General features: G+C 40.6%; 1 long non-coding RNA gene across 2 annotated transcripts; it reads left to right on the top strand.

Moving 5' to 3' along the window:
• Positions 1–15,182: 15,182 nt before the first annotated feature.
• Positions 15,183–23,481, top strand: LOC144512902 (uncharacterized). Of its 2 annotated transcripts, none has more exons than XR_013501052.1 (4): positions 15,183–15,468; positions 15,628–15,729; positions 18,064–18,179; positions 19,898–23,481. It is a non-coding gene; the product is annotated as an uncharacterized LOC144512902 (long non-coding RNA). The 2 variants fall into 2 exon arrangements; XR_013501051.1 differs by having other exon boundaries at positions 15,184–15,468; positions 18,064–18,166.
• Positions 23,482–24,016: the final 535 nt, after the last annotated feature.

Below are 24,016 nucleotides of genomic sequence, written 5' to 3'. Positions count from 1 at the left end.
AACAACTACAAGTGCTGTTTTTGCCGCTGACAGACGTTCAAAAGCCGCCAGGTGGATGTAGGAGAGCCAGAGCAGGTGATCTGCCACACCGTCACACTGCGCTCCTGATCCGAGTTCAAGCCGTTCTGCATACAAACACTCAGCATCAACTCATCAATCATCCTAATGTGTAAAGTAACTAAAGATGTCAGATTAATGTAGTGGAGTCAAAACATCAATATTTGTACTAAGTTACATGTTGAGCTACCTGCAGTACTGGAGTAAATGTACTGAGTTACATGTTGACTGACCTGCAGTACTGGAGTAAATGTACTAAGTTACATGTTGACTGACCTGCAGTACTGGAGTAAATGTACTGAGTTACATGTTGACTGACCTGCAGTACTGGAGTAAATGTACTGAGTTTTAAAAAAATCATCTTGGTTTGGTGCAGATCAAAAATGATCATTCCCTCCGTACTGAGTTCCATGTTGACTGACCTGCAGCAGAGCCAGAGTGCTGTCCATGCGTCTGGTGAACAGGTTGAGGTGGACTCTGTAGAACAGCGCCTCCATCAGCTGGAAGGACAGTTTGTCCGAGATGCCAGAAGATGCTTCAGAGAGCAGGAAGTGCAGCAGCCGCTCGCGCACGTAGTCCTTCCCCTCAAACGAGCTCTTCAGCTTCAGATACTGACGCAGACAAACAGAGAAGAACCAGGTTAACCTCGACCAACAGCTGATAAAATCCTCAGATACTGCCGCAGAGAAACACACGTTAGCCTTCGACAAACAGCGGTTAAATCATCATTTCATATTCAGCATGAGTCCAGATGAACGACGGATTATTCCGATATATTGGTGTTTAAAATCATCGACCACAGAGATGACAGGAAGTTCTTCTTAACTTCTGTAACAGTGTCCTGTGCAAGTTGTAAATGGGACTTTATGAACGTTACCAGCTGTAATGTGGACGTAAAATCATCTAGAAACAATATTCAAGATGTTGTGATCAAACTCAAAGATGCAAACCTGGATTTATGCTGTAAAACAGAAACTCAATGTTAACTAAGCTCACTGACCATGTCAGGACAAACGCCGGACACCTCGAGCATATGTGAAAGGTAAGAAGGCAAAGTTACTTTGATGACTTATGTCTCGTTCTGATTGAGGTACTTGAAGGCGAGTTTGATGCACAGCTGCGTGTCTCGGGGACTCTCCAGGACGCTGGTCTCCAGGTTGGAGATGTCGTCCGTCTCGCTGACAAAGTAGCGTTTGTCCTCCGATGACGCAGACAGTTGGTCCTGGAGGCACCGTCTGGACACAGAGACACACAGTCACATCACAGTCTTTACAGTCAAATATCTAGCACAGGGGTGTCAAACTCAATTTCACTACGGGCCACACTGGAAAAAGAGAATCACACCAAGGGCCAGACATGAAGGGCCAAAATGAAAAGTTTATTGACATGCTTTTATTTCATCGAAAAAGTCAAATATCTTTGACTCAATTATTGCATGTCTCATATAGTCATCTCACTTACAGTTTGGTCCACATAAAGCCCTGATAAAGTCAACAAAAAAGTTCCAAAGCCATCCTAGAATTTAGCAAATCAAGCAAAACAATGATTACATTTTCTAGGTAGGCTACCACACAGCTGACTCACAACAAGCTCTTGCACAGCCCGAATATGCAAACTCTCTGCTTCTGTGGAAATGTCTGAGTCTCAAAGTCGGCAGAATCAGAATTTGCGAGGGGTCGGATTTGGCCCGCGGGCCTCGAGTTTGACACGTGATCTAGCAGGTGACAGGCTGCAAGGATGCTTTGAAACCACAGAGTGGAACACTCTCACAGGTGTGTGGTGTATGTTCCAGCAGAAATGTGACCCAAACATCTGCAGCCAACATTACATGTTTCTCAGGCGTTCAGAAGGGTGGGAAATCTGAGGTTTAGGCTCACAGGGATTTCTTTTAAATATGTTTAGCTCATTATTTGAAGCTGTGGCCATGTTCAACATTAACATCCAACTTTGTAACATTATAGATATGACAGAAAATAAAGAAAAGCATAACAGGTCAGAACAAACGAGCCAACGAAAATGTTGTAAATATCAACAAATGCTTTGAAAAAAGGCGAAAAACTAAAACGTTTAAAAAGCAACAAAAACAGTACCAAAAACTTAGAAAGCAGTGTTTCTGTGGGTGTTCCTCACCGTGTCTCCCGGTTGTCAGCAGCCTACAGATTCGTCCTCCCTGTCGTCCCCGGGGCGCACGTGGCTCGGCGCCCACAGCTTCGGCCGCCACCGCCTCGGGTCTTTCCACGTGGTGAACGGAGGGACTGCAGAAAAATCACATTACACAATACACCTACGGGGAATCAGTCATAGTATAGTATGTCGAAAAGTCATAAAAGGTCATAGATAGTATATCATAGAATCCGAAAAGAGTTTATTGCCCTCGGTGATCTGTGCATTATACACAAACAAACAGTTTCTTTATGTACTTTTCTACACAAACAAACAGGAGTCTGAGATAGGACCCAAAGGGGACGGGCTTCAGATCAGAGCTCCCTGATTGGCTTGTAGCTGACACAGACACATTTTAACCATTTATTTATGTCCACATACAGAAAAATGGTACAGGGACAAAAATATTACAGATGCAGTACAATACATACACAAACTCATGGACCAGTGGCACGCAGCAGGTCTTCACAATACTCAGGTCTTAAGGGTATAAGTAGCAGCGTCTCCGCCATATGTGGCGGCTGCCAATAATTGCAGATATGGCACAGTACTTTGCAAGCTGTTTAGCCTCTTTTTGGCCATCCCAAGTTGTTGCAGCCCCCTTACTATCCTGTGTGTGTCCTAGGCTACCAAATATGAAAACGAGTAGTGTGCACCTATAGCCTAGCTCTGAGATGGCGTTTAGGAGTGGTTGGTATTTAACTACCCTGGTGTAGAAAGACTCCTCCATGCTGGAATCAAAGCTGCAGCCTATCTCCAAAATATGCAACTCACTGGATAACATCATCTGGTGTATTGACAACCAGATGTAAGAAAGTACTAGAGTTACTACTGCAGGGCTGAAACATGGATGGTTTTACCTGAGAATGTTTGTACATTCTTACTGAGGGTGGAACATGGTTTGATATGTCTGTCTGACATATGTGGTTATAACCATCATTAAAATAATAACGTGTAAACTGGTATACGTGCAGTTTAGTGTCACAAATTATTTTCCCTATAGTGAGTGTCACAAATGATGAGGGTCTTATTTGAGACAGGTTAGTTTATTATTTTCCAAAAAGAGAGTGTCCCTAAGCTACCATAAAGCTACAGTCTGCGGGGTTATGACTGAACGCCTCTAAGGCAGAATCCTTCCCAGACGGGCCCTCGATTGGGTCCGGGTGAGCAGAGCCGTTCCTGACTGGGTCGGGGAGCGCGACCGGAAAAGCGCCGTAGCCTAGTGTTTACAAAACGAGTTTTGAGGGGTGGGTGTTAGGCAAGTAGTAGGCCTATCGTGAATTATTTAGGCTACACTGTAAATTGTGACAACTGTGTGTATTAGTACCACCTGAAGCCGTCTATCCCCCTTCCCAGACGCAGACCTCGCAATTTGCCACAATCGTTTCCGAAGAACGGGGTCGCCCTGCCCGGTTTCGCTTGTAAATGATGCACATTTGCAACATTGATTACTTACTATAAAACACCTGTTAAACAGCACACCTGTACCAGGTTCATAATTAAGGACATTGTATGGGGAATTTGTGACACTAAACTACACGTATAGACGTCAAGGGAGGATTTGTGACACTAAACTGCTCGTATACCGTGTAAACTCACCTATCCTGTGCAACTTTATTACTTAATACCGTCTCTTCCAGCTCATTCAACAGCAGCACGCAGCTAACGCTACGGGGCGCTGCTGTTGTTTACTTCCGCTGGGTGTCACACTGTTTAAGTTCCGACAGTTGAAGTGCGGGCGCTTTTCGTTCCGCTTTAAACTGATGGCATTTTATTCAAACGTGTGTTTAACATCAGTGGTAAGGATGTACATGTACCTCGTTTCGTACCACAAGGTGTATTTGAAGGCGTTCTGCTCATATTGGCAGATATTTAATGCTTCTTTGCTCCCGTCCCCCTGCTTTGTAGCTAATTATGGGAATAACCCTGATAACTCATAAAAGTCAACATTAAGGTGAAATACAAAATTCTAGTGTATGCCGAATTATTAATAGACTATAATGGTCGAATTGGATTGCTATTTGGAGTCATATTTGTCGAGTTGTGAACGTTTTTCACTAATGTGTTCAAATTGATTACTGAATTTGGTGAATCTGCTTTTTCTAAAAGACAAAACGGGCTATTTCTGCTAAAAAAAAAAATGTACGTGAGACAGTCAGGCTTTTTAGCACAGAAACACTATTAAGCACGTACAAATAAAGTTCTCATGTTATTGTAGTCAATGAAGTACAAGTACAATCCGGTCGGAAAGCACCTATTTTTTTTGTTGTTGTCTTTTTCCTCATCTCTCCTCCAGCAGCGCCCCTGAACGCCCCATTACAGAGCGGTCAGACAGCGACACTCAGTGGCAGGTTGGAGAAACTGCACCTGGAGTTTTCTCTGATTCTAACCAACAGTTTGTGGGCTGAAATCTGCATTTAATGCCATTAAATTAGGTGCCAGACATTTTCTTCCCACACATTTTACATATCTTGCCAAAAGCTGGGCATTTTTTTGGTTTCTGTCATGTGTTTTTATCAGCAGATCTCATGGTCTTTGCTTTTCTTTGCAGTCTGTTTCAGTGCTTAAACTGAACTCTACTCTGTCCTTGACAGCTCTGTAGTTCTTCATGTTTTCAGGCATTTGTCAAGTGTCAGATTCTCTTCCCTAAGTAATCTCTTCCTCACTGCAGAGTTATTTGTGCCGCACAATTCAATATCTTATCAGTAAGTCTTTAATGTCTCCAAACTAATAACTGCTGGCCAACACTCAAGTCCCTGACATACTTTTCCTCTAATCCTTTGTTCCACACAAAGAACCCTTTGCGAAACAAACAATGATCTATAACAAACAAAATGAGATTTATAAGGAGATGTAACTTTCTGTATGGATCATACTATGGTTTTAAGGTGAAGTTGTTAATAGCCTAACATTACCTATAATAATTGGGCTCTGGCAAATCAGGTATTAAGTTTGTTGCCCTTGTTGAAAAAGAAAAATGAAAGCTGGTTACTCAGCAATGTCTTGGTGACACATCCTGTGACAAGATAATTAACTGATAACAGAAATTGCTGGGATTTGAACCCAGGATCTCATGTTAATAAGACAGGACCTTTACCCACTAAGCTGTAGCTGTAAACACCTCCTACAGGATCATCTTTCTTACAAGAATTCAGTGAGCTAGTGAACAGGGATGTGAACAATACTACATGTGAAATGTTAAATTAAAAACTGCTTTGCAAATGTTTTTTGAAAGGGAAGTGGATGTAACACATTTGTTGAACCTGTTTAACACTGAATGCAAAAATAACTGTTAACAAGAAAAGTTCAGAAAAGATATATATATATATATATATATATATATATATATATATATATATATACACACACACACACACATACATATATATAAACATACATATATACGTACATACACATATATATACATATTACCCATATATATATACACACATACACATACATATACATATATATATATATGTATATGTATGTATGGCCTATGTATGTATGTCCTATCTCCCCCTTCCAATAATAATTATAAAATAAAGGCTTAACTTTAAGATGATGGCGGACCTCATTATTTGCACCAGCAAGCGTTGGAAATGGTTTCAAATTTACTCCAGTGACAATTTTTGTGGTCAGATACATTTTGTTGAAAAAAAACTGGATTCCCAGATCCTAACTCCCCCTACACCATCTCACCTGTGATTCCCTTTCTAACCTCTGATTAGCACACATACACACAGGTGACCTAGCAAACAAACCATTCACACAAACCTACCACACACTCTACACACAAAATACACGCACGCAGCATGTCTAAATTGGCTACAACAGTCCTATCACATCTCACCCTATCCCAGTAAGCAATATGAATCACATTAAGCATTATTAATTCACCCCAAACAATTCTTAACACACATTTGGAGCCAAAGCTAACGTTAGCAGTTAGCACAAGTGCGAGCTAACTGCTAACGTTTTGAACGGACACAGTACCAGCTTTAAGAAGTTACACAAACAGATGAAACTGTTCCGCTAAAGTGAGCCGTGTTTTCACTTCGATGCGTAGAGGCAGCGAGGCGGGCTATTTCTACACCTTCAAGCTGTAATTAACCAATCAGAACAAGTAACGGCTCCCCATAAAATATACGGTGAGTTAGCAGGCCAATAGGATGACGGATTTTCACGTGATGCTGAGGTAATGGTCTCATTTCCCGGTTTTAGTATGTTGGTCGACCTGCCGCTCTCAGTTGATTCAGTTCTTTATCTTTATTTTGGCTGCCAATTAAAACATTCACTCGTCCGGCTCAAACATGGATGTATTAAGAGAACGGCTCAAACACTCACATTTTTCTCCTTCCTGTTGGTAATCCCGCAGCGGTTAACACGCCTTTAGCTTTGTTAGCTGCTTTAGCTTAGCAGTTAGCAAGCGTTACCCGGCAGTAAGCCGTGCACCTGTTTAACGACTACGTGTAACACAATAAACACACACCACCATTGATTAGACAATTATATTGTGTGTAACAAGTTCACTGTACTGTTTTAAATACGAAAAGTGAGGCCTTATCTTTTTTTGTGATTTACACGATGCTGAAGTTAGCTTCCAGTTCAGCCGTTTTTAATTCTACATTTTCAGTAACTTTAGCCAAATGTTAAAAAAAAATGTAGTCACAAATTTCACAGAATATCCAAAATCCTCCGTGTTGACCAAAGATGATATAATTACGACAAGATGATTCACCTCGCCGCGGCCGCCATTTTGGGACGGACATGCTGCGCCTCTTAAAGCATTGTCTATTGAGGCAGGAGTTTAAAATCAGAGGGTTTATTAAATTTCCTAGACTCATGTTTTTCTATTAAATAAAGAAACACTGCTTCCAATGCCGAAACCAAGACGACACTGTACGTCTCTTTATTCAACCACAGCACAGTCAAGCACCAGTCAATACTATACTTTATCCACTTCCGTTTTTCCCGTCACAATAAAAGCTGTTTACTGTGACTTCCTCTTAACCTTCAACTGAGAGTTAACGCAATAAAATACCTTACATTTTATTGCTTCATTTCCAACCTTAAACCGGTTTGCTTTGCTACATAGCTCACCATGGTCTGTTAAAATAAATAATGTAAGTGGTGGGAGAGCTTAACTGTGAAATGTCTCAAAGTAAACATTGGTCATACAAACTTGATCTAACCTCAATAACTACGCCATACGTTTGTCTGTATTATGCAGACAGTTTGATCTTTGTTTCACATGTAGATTACATTGGACTAGGCGCAGATCAAAAACCACTATACCTACACTTGTCAAATCAGTACTAAATTATCTCAGAGGTTACAGATTCTTTTAAACAGTTTCACAAATCAAGTTTATTTCCGTTTTGAGAAATGCAATGAAGGTCGACATCTCCTGTTCACAAACATCTTGTCTAGATTTAATGATTAATCAATAATGAAAATAATCAGCATGTAACTTCAGGTGCAGACTGATTGTGATTAAAGTTGCTTTATGCTTCCATCTTGTGGTCTCATCTGATATTACATCTTCATTACATACAGTGGTGTGAAAAAGTGTTTGCCCCCTTCCTCATTTCCTGTTCCTTTGCATGTTTGTCACACTTAAGTGTTTCGAACATCAAACCAATTTAAACAATAGTCAAGGACAACACAAGTAAACACAAAATGCAATTTGTAAATGAAGGTGTTAATTATTAAAGGTGAAAAAAAATCCAAACCATCATGGCCCTGTGTGAAAAAGTGATTGCCCCCCTAAACCTAATAACTGGTTGGGCCACCCTTAGCAGCAACAACTGCAACCAAGCGTTTGCGATAACGTGCAATGAGGCTTTTACAGCGTCCTGGAGGAATTTTGGCCCACTCATCTTTGCAGAATTGTCCTAATTCAGTTACATTAGAGGGTTTTCGAGCATGAACGGCCTTTTTTAAGGTCATACCACAACATCTCAATAGGATTCAGGTCAGGACTTTGGCTAGGCCACTCCAAAGTCTTCATTTAGTTTTTTCTTCAGCCATTCGGTGGTGGACTTGCTGGTGTGTTTAGGATCATTGTCCTGCTGCAGAACCCAAGTTCGTTTCAGCTTGAGTACACGAACAGATGGTCGGACATTCTCCTTCAGGATCTCTTGGTAGACAGCAGAATTCATAGTTCCTTTTATCACGGCAAGTCTTCCAGGTCCTGAAGCAGCAAAACAGCCCCAGACCATCACACTACCACCACCATATTTTACAGTTGGTATAATGTTCTTTTTTATGAAATGCAGTGTTCCTTCTCGCCAGATATACTTGGACACACACCTTCCAAAGAGTTCCACTTTTTGTCTCATCGGTCCACAGAATGTTGTCCCAAAAGTCTTGGGGATCATCAAGATGTGTTCTGGAGAAATTGAGACAAGCTTTGATGTTCTTTTTTGCTCAGCAGTGGTTTTCTCCTTGGAACTCTGCCATGCAGGCCATTTTTGCCCAGTCTTTTCCTGATGGTGGAGGCATGAGCGCTGACCTTAACTGAGGCAAGTGAGGCCTGCAGTTCTTTGGACGTTGTTGTGGGGTCTTTTGTGACCTCTTGGATGAGTCGTCGCTGCGCTCTTGGGGTAATTTTGGGCGACCGGCCACTCCTGGGAAGGTTCACCACTGTTCCATGTCTTCGCCATTTGTGGATAATGGCTCTCACTGTGGTTCGCTGGATTCCCAAAGCTTTGGAAATGGCTTTATAACCCTTTCCAGACTGATAGATCTCAATTACTTTCTTTCTCAATTGTTCCTGAATTTCTTTGGGTCTCGGCATGATGTGTAGCTTTTAAGGATCTTCTGGTGGACCTTACTGTGTCAAGCAGCTCCTATTTAAGTGATGCCTTGATTGTGAACAGGTGTGGCAATAATCAGGCCTGGGTGTGGCTAGAGAAATTGAACTCAGGTGTGGACAACCACAGTTATAGTATGTTTTAACAAGGGGGGCAATCACTTTTTTCACACAGGGCCATGATGGTTTGGATTTTTTTTCTCCTTTAATAATAAACACCTTCATTTACAAATTGCATTTTGTGTTTACTTGTGTTGTCCTTGACTTTTGTTTAAATTGGTTTGATGTTCGAAACACTTAAGTGTGACAAACATGCAAAGGAACAGGAAATGAGGAAGGGGGCAAACACTTTTTCACTCACTGTAAACTGTACCTCGAAATTTAGCAGGGACCATAACTAAAGAACTACATGCATAAATGTATGTGTTGTATAATTAAATGTCTAAATTTGTATATATTGATTTACATTTTTTTACTTTATACTTTTATTTATCCATAGTAGGGAAGAAAGTACATCTGTCATCTTGAGTCATCAAAAGTCAGGGGGCGGGTTAAAGCTTCTGATTGGTGAATGAACATGTTACAGAGTGGTTCTCTTGTCTCTATGTCAACAAATGACTCATAATACCGCGCAATATAGATATGGTTACTTTAAGAAGACTCATTTCAACCCGCTTGAATTTGAAGTTCCAAGTCAGAACCGAAACTCTCCAAATAACCCCTGTGGTACCACAAGTTTTAGAACCGCCCACCACGGACAAATGTTTTAGGGTACTTCATAAAAACAATTTTACAAGTCAACCTCATAAACGGAAAAAGTACATATTCTGATGTGTCCTAAAATGTAGCTTCAAAATTAGTTTTTTTACCTAATTTCTTAGAGCCTTTGCTCACAACACACTGATTAGATGTTCTTTTCTTTCCCCCTTCCCCTTCTCTTGGGCGTGCACCCATTAGCTTTCCCGTCTTCCCCCCCTGACCGTCCCGATGTCTCCCGCCCTGGGCAGGGGTGCCAGACAGTTATGGGATTGGGGAGTGCTGCAGACACTTTTCCTGTTAGCATTACCGTCCCCCCCCCCTGACTGACCCGACATCATAAAATCCCTCAAAGCGTCTCTAAATCCGTCATATTTGTAGATTTTTAGACTTCCCAGTCAGTGTATAATATTTACCGATGTTGCCTGCGTGTTACTAACGTCACTTCTTCCCTGGAGTCCTTGTGCTTTCTTGCCACGCAGCTTTCCTTGAATTGCGTCTGCAGCAGAAAACGCTGAGCTGAAGCTTCATGTCTGGGGAGAGGACTTTCCTGCTGCTGTTCCTTAAAGGTCAGCTTTGGCTATACTAGTATGTAGGAGTATTATCATATCATCAGACCTATTTAATTTCCTTTATTCAGTTTTTTAATTTTAGATATTTGATTAGTTATCAGTTTTGAATTTCAAACCTTTTTAAAATAAAATATTTAATTCGATTTTTTTAATTTTTTTTATTGTAATTTCAATAAGTATTTATTTTACTTTTATATTTTACTTTGATTTTCCGAGTGTTTGCTATTTCTCTCTGGGTTAGGGTCATTTTATAGATTAAATCAGTCCTTGTGCTTTCTTGTGTCTCAGATTTCCTCGACTTGTGGTGACACCTTGATCGTGTTTGCAGCTGCTGCCATGTTCCTGCTCGACACACTGCCATAAACGTATCATTTACTGTTTCTGTATTGCCACTGTTCATCATGTCATTCCATTATATCCATTGTTTGTATGTTATGAGTTGATTTGCTCTCTCTCTCTCGTGTGTTTCGGGGGGGTCATGACGTGCTGGTTCTTGCTTTCCTGGCGCTGGCCGACGGTTCACCATGCAGGTGACGGTTCACCATGCAGGTGACGGTTCACCTGCGGTTCCTCGTGAATATTCTTCTGTCAAATCTTCAATAAATTCTGACTGTCAAAGTACATAAAGTTCCATCATTCAGACACTTGTTTTATTTAGACATTTAAGGTTTTTTATGGACATCAAGAGAAATGTAGAAAATGATCAATTCATTTAGAATGCAGCTGATTGCAGGACTCAAAACACCAACAGAAACTGGAGGGAATCAGAACGATGTCCCACAGATAAGGTCAATAATTGCACAACCTATAACTTTCACTGTCATGTTGAAAGAGGGTCCATAAACTAATGGTGTTACCATCAGATTAGTGATTCAGTTGTTGCCTTAAAGGACAATTCCGGCGCAAAACGAGCCTAGGGGTTAATAACGGATGTGTACCCACTGTCGTTCCCTGGGACATGTTTTCATGATAATTGTTTGTAGCTTGAAAGAAGCTAGCGCAGACCGCTGATTAGCTTACAACGCTAGTATTCGGGGCACAGGGAAAGTAAAAATAAATCGCTATTGATACCACTAAAAAGGCTCGAAATATCACCACACTTCAACTGTAGCATAATGAGGGTCCCTACATGTTAACAGAAGCATTGAGAACTTTGTCATATCACAATAATCCTATCTAAGCAAACTCATCGAAGCAGAAGCGAATGTCCAAATGTCCGTCTCCTCGCTAGGTCTACACAATGCTGTGATGTAAACCACGTAACTTCATCGTCTTGGCTGTTGCGTTGCGATAACAAATACATTTGAGTAAAGTAATCAACAGGCTATCTGCCCGTGTTAAGTAGGGAGGGATGGTCAGGCAACGAAATGTAATGCATGCACCTACGTTTTTTCTTCTTCTAATAGTTATAGTGAAACGAGGAAAAGACATAGTGTCAACTATTTTGATAATCGATTAATCGGTTTAAGCATAGGTGCAATTTACAGGGGGGGGGTTACAAACCACCGCCCTCAAAATATCTAATATTTTCCTTTACATAATTAAAGACATTTGCACCATAAATTGATGCAGAAAAGGCACATATTGTTGCATAAACATTCACCACAATCTAGGGTATGAAGTGTTTGATATGCCAAACATTTCCCCCAGTTTTGAACCCAAAGTTAGGCCCTCGGATCATTTTCTATGGGAAAAAAAAGTCATCGTTCTCTGATTCCGGCTTGTTGAATGTGAAAGTTTTCTGGTTCCTTCTCTCCTCTGTGAAAGTAAACTGAATATATTTTAGCTGTGGACAAAACAAGACATTTGAGGACGTCATTTTTCACTATTTTCTGACATTTTATAGACCAAACAACTAATGGAGCAAATAATGGACAGATTAATGGAAAATAATAATCGTTAGTTTCAGCCCTAATTGCTAGGTTAGAAAAGGTTTATGCTCTCTTATAAAGGTTGTCAGATATGCCTAATTGACCGTTCCTTTATTATTTTCTGCAGTTTACTGACGCCTCCAAGGAGCCTGTCCACCCTCAGTGCCCTCCGTGACAGCAGCCGGAGGGACGGCTGCTACTGATCCCGCTGGCTCGGGTAACTCTCCACACCTCAACATAAAGCTTTTCCTTGGGGACGTTTGAATGGGTTTGACCAAAAAGTTACTGTAACCTTAAATCTGCTCACGTCCTGCATAGAAGAGTTCTCCAAAAGGGCCACAAGTGAACCCATCTCTCGTGTCATCCTTTGAATTCTATGCAGAATTTCTTCGGGGAAGGCGGGACGTCTTTTTTTTCTGGATTTGAGTGTATCCAGATCAGGTCTAATTGTAGCGACTGCTGGACGCTCCTGAGTTTGGTCCGTGCCAAGGGGGAGTTGTTCCCTGTTGCTCTTGTGCAATAAACCACTGGCTGTAGGGTACCAGTAGTACTAACCTGCTAAAGAGGCCTGCCACTTTTTATAAATAAAGAGCCTCACAATACTGTATGTACTTATTTATCTTCTTTTTTTTTTTTTACTAATCAGGTGTTTTCCCTCTGGCAACAAGCGCCAAAGATGCTGCTAAAATGAATCGGTCCCTGTTGGTTTGGGCACATTTGGTCTCATTTTTACAAGGTCTACTGTATGTATCTGTGTACAAAGCTTACTATTAAATGGCTATTTATATAAATATATATTGATGCAATATGATTGAATTTTAAATGTGACCAAAAGGAAAAAGTGTGAATGCGTTAACAAAATGGTCTCACCATGGTGTCACTAAACTGTGCATATTAACACTTTGAAATAGTTTAACGCTCTATAAGGGATCTGTTCTTGTTGCACTTTGTATAAATCTCCGAACGTACTGATGTTCTTATCTTCTGTTGACTAATGTTTGCACTTCCTTTTACATTTCATCTTCTGGATTATTATTTTTGTGGGGAAGATTTCAGTTCTACACGGCATCACGTAGCACTGTTTCTTTGTAATATTTGGCTTGTGTTTTTAAATGGCCGTCACTACGGCACATTTCACAAAATCCTGCCCCTTTTGTTACTGTGATGAGCTGAACGAGTGAAACATTTGAATAAAACCCACTGAATCAAATATGACTTTTTTCCTCAGTACTTTGTTGAATTTAAACCTGCAACTTTTAACTAAATAGTAAACGGGTTTAAATATACACTGCCTTTGCTTTAAAAGCAATATAACCCTTTTCTGTGAATACAACCACACGCTGGAGTTAGCATGCTCCAATCGGTATGCACCGAGCTGTGGTAATAATGAATAATAATAATTAATATTAACAGTCTATGGCGGTAATAGTAGCACGCCTAGTGGTAGAATTAGGGAAATCTAGACCCACAGCCCCAAAAGGTACAATTTCACTTTGAACCCTACGATTTGTAACGAAAAATCTCAGCAGTTTGAACCCGAAATAAAATGTATACTTAGAACTTCCATATTAAACCTTTCTTTGAGAAAAACGTGTACAGCAGCAGGTGCATGTAACGCTTTGAGACCCAGCTCTCACACTTGTATGTAATTAGCAGAAATAAGAATTCCTGTATGGAGGACCAAATTAGGTTATGATCAATAAATACATGCTGGAAGATGACCGAATAAATAAAAGCAAACCTTAATTGAAAAAAACACAAATTGAAGTAATACAAGAAATGCATTTATTAATTGATAAATAAAATAATATACAAAGAAAAAGGCTTGAATAAATACTGAAATATTAAAATGCATATATAAATGAATACAAAAATACATGAGTGCTGGTAATTATTCGGGACATACATTTCTTGCATTTATATACATGCAAGTAAAGAATACAATAAATGTGAAATAGACATGTGTATGTAGAAATGTAGAAGTACAGTACTAAAACTTAAAAATGTAAAATACCCAAAAAAACAAATGCTGATTTTTAGAGTTTCAGATATTTTTCAAAGCATTCATACATTCATCTTCCAATGAATAACTAACACTTTGATGCATGTATTCATTTTCAAATCCATGTGTTACTTATGTGTTTTCAGCATTCATTCAGTATGGATGAAGTCATTTTTTGTCTTCCATATCTAAGAAGTGTTTAACTTCTTAATTTGATACACATCCAACAAGCTGTAGGCTACGTGTCAGGATTGTAGCGGGTGACATGGGAGCAAAGGACCACCAGCAGAATCTAATGTAATAATGATAGACAAGAAACAAATAAGTCTGCAAATAATCACTCACAACTGCAGCTGCAGAAATGCATCCATAGAGTAATAGAGTAGTGGGTCAAGCCTGAAAATGATATCTAACTAATAATAACTTCTACAGGTTGAGAGGACAACTAAAAGCATCCTGTGCTTTTGCTCAGTGAAATGACAGCAGCTTGAGATGGGACCATGAGTGTGTCTGTAAATGTTGAGGTGAAGCTGGGCCTGCTCAGTGCGTTGACCTTATTTGAAAGAAACTCGTATTTGGATCGTTTATCAAAAACATATGATCAAACTACTTTGTTTGATTTCATTTTTGTTTTGTTGTTTTTTGCCCGCCCCCCTATTTTGGTATGCCTCTGTAAATGATCAAGATCGATGATGATGATAAATGAGAGGTATCTGATGATGGCCCTCATGTGCCACTGACACTCCAGACCCCCGGCCGACTTCAAAGTGACCCGAAGACGACTCTGCGACCTCTGGACATGTAGCAACTTGAGCGGATGAATTTATGGATTATGAATCATCTTCTTAAAGACGAATGGATGACGTTATGAGGTCAGTCAGAGGCTGGACGGCATGTCACACAGCAGTCTCCTTCCCTAGGCAATGATCATCCGCGGCACTATCCACTCGCCATAGCCGAATACACAAACACACACACGGTTCCTGTGTCCCGTTGCTAACTCACAGCTAGCTCACGCTAACGTCTGTACTGTGTTGGTACTTTGGCTGTTGGGGGGCGAACAAACAAACGACCCCGCGGTCACATTCACCGGAATGATGCTAGGCGAAAAGTATGCATCGCCGTGAGAAGGAATACGGCGCTTTATATCGGTTTTGTTTGTGTTTCTGCAAATAGACGGTTGCAGGTGGACTGGTGTTTACATGGTCCGTGGGAGCTGGAGGTCCGCAGGTTTGTCTTTGCCACTGTATTCATGAACATTTCCACATTCCAGTGCTAACGCAAACTATAAATATAACTATACATTACATAACAGTTGATCATCGTTGTATGCTTTTTACTCTGACTGTCAGCTGTGTGGCGACTGCAGTGCTTGTATTTGTCTCTTAGCTGCAGATATGCAGCCTCAATGGACGCCATCTGGGAAGAAGAGGAAGAGGAACCTTCTAGAGACCGACTGAAGGAACACCTTCTCTGTGCTGAAGCTCTGAGGTAGGACGTGCTTTCTCTCAGGATTAACAGCTGCTGTGTTTAATGTTGTTGTCAGCTCACGACACTGATGGCAGCCTTAGTTTTAGAGTTGTTGGTAAGCTGTCAGAGAGGACGTGTGAGCGTGGTAGGCTTGGTGGTGTAGTGCTGTTGTTAGTTGTCATCAATCTCTGACAACGTTTAGCTGGTTCCATCTTCTCCACTCAGATGGGTTTGGAGTTTGACATTTTGTAGACAAAACACTGAAAATAATGCAGCCGAGTGTGGAAGTAGATTGAAGTTCTTTGTGGTACTTCTAACCCCCAACCTTCATCGCTTAATATTAGGGCTGTCAATCGATTAAAAAATGTAATCTAATTAATGATATACTCTGTGATTAATTAATCGAAATTAATCGCATACATAATTAACGGTGCCTGAACCGATACTTTTTAAGAAAGTAAAAAAAGAAAAGAAGAAAAAGGGTACTAAACAACAGTCTCTGACATTAAAGAACGGCTTGTTTATTGCTAAGACCATATGGTCAAAATTAACTGATTTAATAATAATGTATAACAATAACGTATTTCACTATTAAATTGCTGTTGAACGACAAAAACAACCACCAGATGGGAAAAGGACATTTACAATAACTTCAAATGCACCACGAGGCTGTAGTTTACCAGTTTCATTGAACGCACCGTCTGTGTTGTTTCTCCGACGGCAGCTGCAGATTGTTACATCCCGGTGTTGAATCCTCTACAGTGAAACACAGTCACACTTTACACCGTTTAGTGTTAGCTGTCAGCATTTAACCCTGTTTAATCCAGCTACTAGCTAGCGGTAGGCTAACGTTAGCTGCTGTCGAGTATAGTGTTAACTAGCTAGCGGTAGGCTAACGTTAGCTGCTGTCGAGTATAGTGTTAACTAGCTAGTGGTAGGCTAACGTTAGCTGCTGTCGAGTATAGTGTTAACTAGCTAGTGGTAGGCTAACGTTAGCTGCTGTCGAGTATAGTGTTAACTAGCTAGCGGTAGGCTAACGTTAGCTGCTGTTGAGTATAGTGTTAACTAGCGTTACGTGCAGCGGTGTTTGTGTTGCCTGTATCGTCTTCAGAGCATCAGAGAGAAGAGCAGACACCAGATTTCGGTAGCAGGAGGAAGATTTTTACAAGTAAATGTTCCAATCAATGATCCAGGCAGAACATTCTCGTCTCCCTCCTTCATTTTACAGTCCAATGGTGGCTAGAACGGCTCCGGGTCAAACGTCAATATGGAATGGATTAATCTGCCTTATTTTTTTTAACGCTTTATTTTTTCTCAGATTAATTAATCGAAATGAACGCGTTATTTTGACAGCCCTACTTAATATTGTTCTCCTCCCGCCCTCAGCTTCACGCGTCCCTGAACACACACGTGGCATTTTATTTGTGTAAGTTCTAGAGAATCGTTTGTGAAGGTTGACAAATCTTTTAAACCCACACCACTTGGCTGGTAATTTGTCAGCCAACCACAAAACAGTTTGGAATTGACCGGTGGGTGCAGAGGACATCATTTGTGCGGTTTGGTCATCAAAAAATTAAATACGGGAACATTCAATCAAACTCACCCTTCCAAGCGCTGTGTGTGTTTATTAAGTAAAGAAGTGCGGTCGCCCATCATTATCATGCCAGAGTTACAGAAGTTGCATAGCTTGTTTGACCTGCCGTCCGTGGCGTTGGAATAAACTGAAGAGTCATTTTACTTGGGAGATTTTTGCCGTTAACGACCCAGAGCATCAGGCAGTCAGCTGTAGGAGAAGTTGAGGTTAGCCAGCAGTAACTACACAGGTTTGGACAGGCGGTTCCCTCCTGCATGGATTAAAAACCCACAGGTCAAACACTGACACTGGAACAATTTAGAAGCAATTCATAAGAAAACTAACTGTCCTTTATGTCAGCAGCTGTCTTTTCTTGTTGGAAATGTGATGGTGACGGGTCGTCGTATGTGGGTTTTGGCAGGCGGCTGCTGCTGTTTTCACTTCCTGCGTATCGGCACTGAATCTTACTGGAGTATCGGACCGCACCGGCCTTCTTCTCTCCCCCCTACCGGTTGCAGCCCTAATATTAATATGTATCACAGAATTTCATTTGTTCTTTGTGTCAGCTGGATTGCAGCTACATGCAGTTGACCTTAGGGTGCAGCTCAGATACTAACTGATGTTAACTAAACACGGCCTGTCCTCTGCTTGTGAGCTTCAGTTGTCAGCACTAGTAGCTCCACCTTGTGTCTCGGCGTCTTTTATTCCTCCTTAAAATGGACACAAATGTATTGAAGCAGAACAATCCAATAAACTCTTGCTTTCTCTTGTTTTCTCCCCAGATGAGTGCAGAGTTTCCGGACCACAACGGAGAGGTTCCTTCACTCAATTCATGCCTTCTTCATACTGTTCTCACTGTATACACATAGTATGTCATGAAAAAATGTAATAAAAAAAAGTAAGTAATATTATGTCAGAAAAAGTCATACAAAATGTCAAAAAGCGTTATTACATAGTTATTACATTGTTATAACTATGTAATAACATGTATTATGACCAAAAAAACGTCAAAAAGTGTTATTACACAGTTGTACACGTTGCTATAAAAGTGGACGTAAATTATAAAAAAAAACAAAAAAAAATCTTCCTTTCCTCCTACTCTGGTCTCCCTTTCTGTGATCTGTCCTACTCCTCTCTGAGTTGTCCTACGCGGGTCTCTTCCTCTCTCTGAGTTGTCCTACGCGGGTCTCTTCCTTTCTCTGAGTTGTCCTACTCGGGTCTCTTCCTTTCTCTGAGTTGTCCTACTCTGGTCTCTCTCTTATTCTGATCCCTGCCTGTCCTTGTCTTAATACTTTTCTAAACTCTTCTTGCCTGCACTTCCTAACCTCTCTTTTCTACCTGGGGGGCCTATCTAAGTGTTTGCACATACGCTAGCACCGAGCCGGTCTTGAACGCTCGACGCTGGGCGCCTTAGAGTCGAGCACAAACCAACCGCACTACCAACGCAAGTACGCTTGGAGGAGTTCTCCAGGTGTATTTGTCTTTGTCATTGTGGGTGTAAAGCTCAAAATAAATGAACTCGTCCCAGTATTAGAACCCATGACCTTTGTGTCCTTCAACCAGCTTTCCATCACACTGAGCTATCAGATCTCATACAAGTAGTAACAGTTCAGTTGTGTATTTGTCTTTGTCATTTTGGGTGTAAAGCTCAAAATAAACAGTCTAATTCTGTGTTGGAACCCATGACCTCTGTGACTTTCAACCAGCATTCTATCACACTGAGCTATCAGATCTGACACAAGCTGCAGCTGTTTGTCTATTTGACTTCTTCATTTTGGGCGTTGGACCTTAAAATTTGGTATGTCGTAAAAGAGTTGAACCCACAACCTTCTGACCAGATGACATCTGGTTTATCATGCTGAGCTATATGTGAAACCAAAAGTCTTCTGGTTGGAGGTTGTATTTAACGTTCACTAACCTCATCACTGAGGCCAGAAATTAACAAAAGCTTTTGCTGGGATTTGATCCACCAACCTCACGTTGTCACATCAGCTAATATTCTGGTGAGCTATTGCTCAGGCTGGAAAACTTTTTTTTGTTCTATTATTTGTTCTTCACAGTACCAGGGACGAATCCTTGGACATCTTTAGCCAGACAGGGGAGCCGGGGGGAGAGAGAGATAGATGCTAGATTGGATCCACTAGACGTGTTGATGTCAAAGGACGTGCCTAACCCTAACTTTTTTTTGCCTCTGACTGGCTTACCCCTATAACCAATCCCCACTTATCCTGAACCTAACCACGTCAACACATACAGTGGATGTGATCTAGCATTTACCGAGAGGCATCAGCCTGTTCTGCTGAGCAACTTCTCTTTCTCATAATGAGAACATTCAAAGCACCATGCAAGTCCAAGAGTGCCAATTCAACCTTCTGAACAGATAACATCACATTATTTCAGATTTTTTACTTATTTTATTTTTTTAAGTTGCTTGTCTGGCTGTCTCCCTGTCAAATAGATGTTAAGCCAAATAAGAAAATGACATTTGACAGCTGGATTTGAAACCATGTCTTCATAAGTCAAGATCAGCACTTTAAACCACAAAGCCATCAGCATGCATGTGCTCTCAGTAGCTAATCATCTAATTCTTCTTAAAAATGTATCTTGTTCTTGCAGGCAGCTGGTCCAGAGGTCGACGGTCACCATTTTGGACGAACACATCAGTCACTATCCTCAGCTGGAAGATCCCACTGGCTTCCTCAATGCATATTTCAATTTTATTCACTCTTTCTGAAGGGATACCAAATGCAACACCCCGTGTTCATGAATTATTTCAATTCAATTCAATTTCGATTCAATTTTATTTATAGTATCAAATCATATAGAGAGAGAGTTATCTCGAGACACTTTACAGATAGAGTAGGTCTAGACCACACTCTATATTTTACAAAGACCCAACAATTCCAGTAATTCCCCCCTAGAGCAAGCATTAGCAGTGGTTAATGCAACAGTGGCGAGGAAAAACTCCTTTTAGGAAGAAACCTGGGACAGACCCAGGCTCTTGGTGGGCGGTGTCTGACGGTGCCGGTTGGGGGTGTGCTGAACAGTGGCAATAATAGTCACAAAGATAATGGAACAGTGACTACAAATGGTAGTCGTAGTAATTCATGTCATAATAGGGCACTGAAGGGCGTTACAGGATGTAGCATGGCACAGCAGAGCATGGGCGGGCGTAGCAAGACGCAGACACTTGGCAGGACGCAGCCGGACACTGCAGAGCATCGCCGGACACTGCAGGGGATTGTAGAGCTTTGGACCACACTGACAGCTCCAACCAAGATCGTAGTGCCACCCTAATCCAAGGGAATATTCTGGGCGGGAAAAGAAACATAAGGACTCCAGGGAGTGAGCTCCCCAGAGTAAGTGTAGTAACAAGCATTTCTGGGGCAAGGATGCACACAAATCGAAACAAATGGAAAGAAAGAGGAGAGAGCAGCTCAGTGTGTCACAGGAAGGAAGGAACGTCCCCCATAGTCTAGAACTATAATAGTATAACTAAGAGAGGCAGGCTAAAGAGAGGTGCTGGACCCCAACCGCATCGGGCTGTACTGGCCTGCCTCCCTCTACTCTACTCGCTCCCTAACTATAAGCTTTATCAAAGAGGAGTGTTTTCAGTTTATTCTTAAATATGGTGATGGTGTCTGCCCCCTGAACCCAGACCGGGAGCTGGTTCCACAGGAGAGGAGCTTGATAGCTGAAGGCTCTGGCTCCCATCCTACTTTTAGAGACTCTAGGAACCACGACAAGCTCTGAATTCTTGGAGTGTAGTGCTCTGGTGGGACAGTAAGGTACTAAGAGCTGTTCTAGATATGATGGTGCTAGACCATTTAGAGCTTTGTAGGTCAGGAGAAGGATTTTAAATTCAGTCCTGGATTTTACAAGAAGCCAATGCAGAGAAGCTAATACAGGAGAAATATGATCTCTTTTCTTAGTTGTTGTCAGAACACGTGCTGCAGCATTCTGGATCAGCTGGAGAGTCCTAAGGAATTTAGGACCCTTAGCAAGCTGTTTGGTACTTATTCAATGTGATAAACAGCCACATGTGGCGCAAAGCACGTGCACAAATAACATTTCCTCTGCATCATCAATAGACTGTGGCCTGAGTTCATCTTTGTACCAAAGAATTTACTGCATCCACCAGTATTGAACCCACACCTTCAGAACAGGTCAGGGGGTATTTATCATGCTGAGCTATCTGTGAAGTTGGGGATGTTTGGGTTGGAGGTTGTATTTATTATTCAATTAGAGAGGAGAGCCAGGGTAGATGCTTGATGCTAAACACATTTCCACTTCTCTCTCTCCTTAGGCTCCCCTGTCTGGCTAAACAATATCGGAATGTCCAATATCAGTCAAGTCTAATACTGGCTAAACTAAATCAGGGATTGGTACGGGATGATATATCTCAGGTTGATAGAACACTGGTTAGAGGACACACAGGGCATGGGTTCAATCATCCTGAGTTTACCCTTCTTGCTGAGCTATATGCAAAGCTTGTAAAGGATCTGGTTAGAAGTTGTGGGATTTGATCCTTCAACCTCAGATTATTGAGTCAGAATCTTATCTGTTTCAAATTTTCATTCTATTATTTGTTGTTCATACTTTGTATTATAAACCTCTAAATAAAGAGTCTATCAGGAGGATTGAACCCATGACCTCTATGTCCTCAAACCTGTGTTTCATCACACTGAGGTATCTGACCTATTCTACTATACTACTGTTTTTAGTATTTAACTTTTCCCTTCCAGTTTTATATTTTGAAACTAGACACCACTTCAGAGGGATTGAACTCTTGACCTTGATGAGACTTTAGACTTCACCTTATCTTGCTGAGCTATATGCAAAGCTTGTAAAGGCTCTGGTTGGAAGTTGTATTATCACATTTTTTGACATACTATACTATGACTTTTTTATCACTTTTTTCAACAAACTATACCACAGCTTTTTATCACATTTTCGACATACTATACTATGACTTTTTTATCACTTTTTTCAACAAACTATACCACGGCTTTTTATCACATTTTCGACATACTATACTATGACTTTTTTACCTGCCAGCGTATGTGCAAACACTTAGATAGGACACTTAGAATAGGAAAGAGGTTAGGAAAGTGCAGTGTAGGAAAGATTAGTAGAGTAATATGACTCATGCTCAGAGAAGAGTAGAAACTAGAGTAGAGAAACTCAGAAGAGTTGAGACTAGAGTAGGGGAACTTAGAGAAAAGTAGAAACTAGAGTAGACGAAAAAAATGTTTTTTGTCCACTTTTATGGCATGCACAGTGTAGAGAGTACATAATACATACTACCACTATTACTTACTTTTTTATTTAAAAAAATCATGACATGACATTACACGCTGCACTCATCTGGGGAGAAAAAGAGAGTTTATTGGATTATTCTGGTTCAGTAAATTTCTTTTTCTTAAGGAGGAATAAATGACAAGTGCATTGCAATCCAGCTGACACAAAGACAAAGTGTGCAACAAATGACATGTGTGATACATATTAATATTAGGGCTGCAACCAGGGGTGAAAGAAGGCCGGTGTGCTGCGATACTGTGGATTGGTTACTCTTCTTAGAAAAGTGCTTTACACATAAAGCTCTTATAAATATAATATGGTACAATAACCATACACATTCTGCCTGCATTACTACTTTTACTTTAGATACTTCCTGTACATTTAGCAGCATATAAAACATCTTAAAAAGCAGTCAAATAAAATGTTTGAAGAAGATTATGCATAGACTATTATAGTTACTATTAGTTATTGTAATCTAATAATATATAATAAAATAACTGATGTGGGCCATTCTTCTGCATAATCAGTACTTTTACTTTTGATACTTTAAGTACACGTTGCTGAAAATACTTGCGTACTTTCAACTAACATATTTCAGTGCGTGGCTCTTGTTTCAGTTTCTTTACACTGTGGTTTTGCTTCTTTTACTCCACAATCTGAATAATTTTTCAAGTCATAGTGTAAATCGTTTGAGTGAATTTTTTTGTATGGTTCCTGCTTCTTTTATCAGTTTGACTGATTGAATTAATTTACATTTTTCTGCATTTAATATGTCAAATACCCTTTCCTGATTGTACATACTTTTATTCAGGTAACATTTCCAATGCCGGACCTTGATCTGTAACAAAGTATTTCTACAGTATGGTTTTGCTAAGTAAAGGATCTGAATACTTCCTCCACCGCTGGTTTTAGTCTTTATTTCACTATGTAGCCAAATATGTGTAACTTATATTAAAGCCATCTCTTTTTCAACAGCAGAGGAAACTGATGTTTCTGTTTTGTTTTACACCAACAAGGCAGGTTGAACAGTATTAAAATCCTTCTGTGTCCGATAGTTAAACATAAAATATCTCAAATTAAACAATAGCAAATAGTACAAATAGTAGTAAGTATTTTGTTTTGTTTTAGGAGACTGATGTGTAATCAACATACATGAAGGGGTGAAGGTTTGTCATCGTGACGTAGGTTGTATACAAGGAAGTGGATTGTGAGTGTGCTGGCTAACACATTCTGGCTAGCTACATAGCTTTAATTTACAGCTTTTATGCAGCATGTTAGCGGCACTTGTGATAATCTGACTCAAGCGTTTAAACAGCAACACCGTGTACAAGTCTACCAACAACACAGAACTCGTTACGTCACTTACTAAATGGTGAGCCAGGAGCACGTGCAGGTGTATAGCGAGTCTGGTAGCTGAAGAGAACATGTATGCAA

This window comes from Sander vitreus, chromosome 24 (genome assembly GCF_031162955.1).
Source record: "Sander vitreus isolate 19-12246 chromosome 24, sanVit1, whole genome shotgun sequence".
NCBI lineage: Eukaryota > Metazoa > Chordata > Actinopteri > Perciformes > Percidae > Sander > Sander vitreus.
Note: the sequence above shows the minus strand (reverse complement) of the source record. Positions and strands in the feature narration are given on the sequence as shown.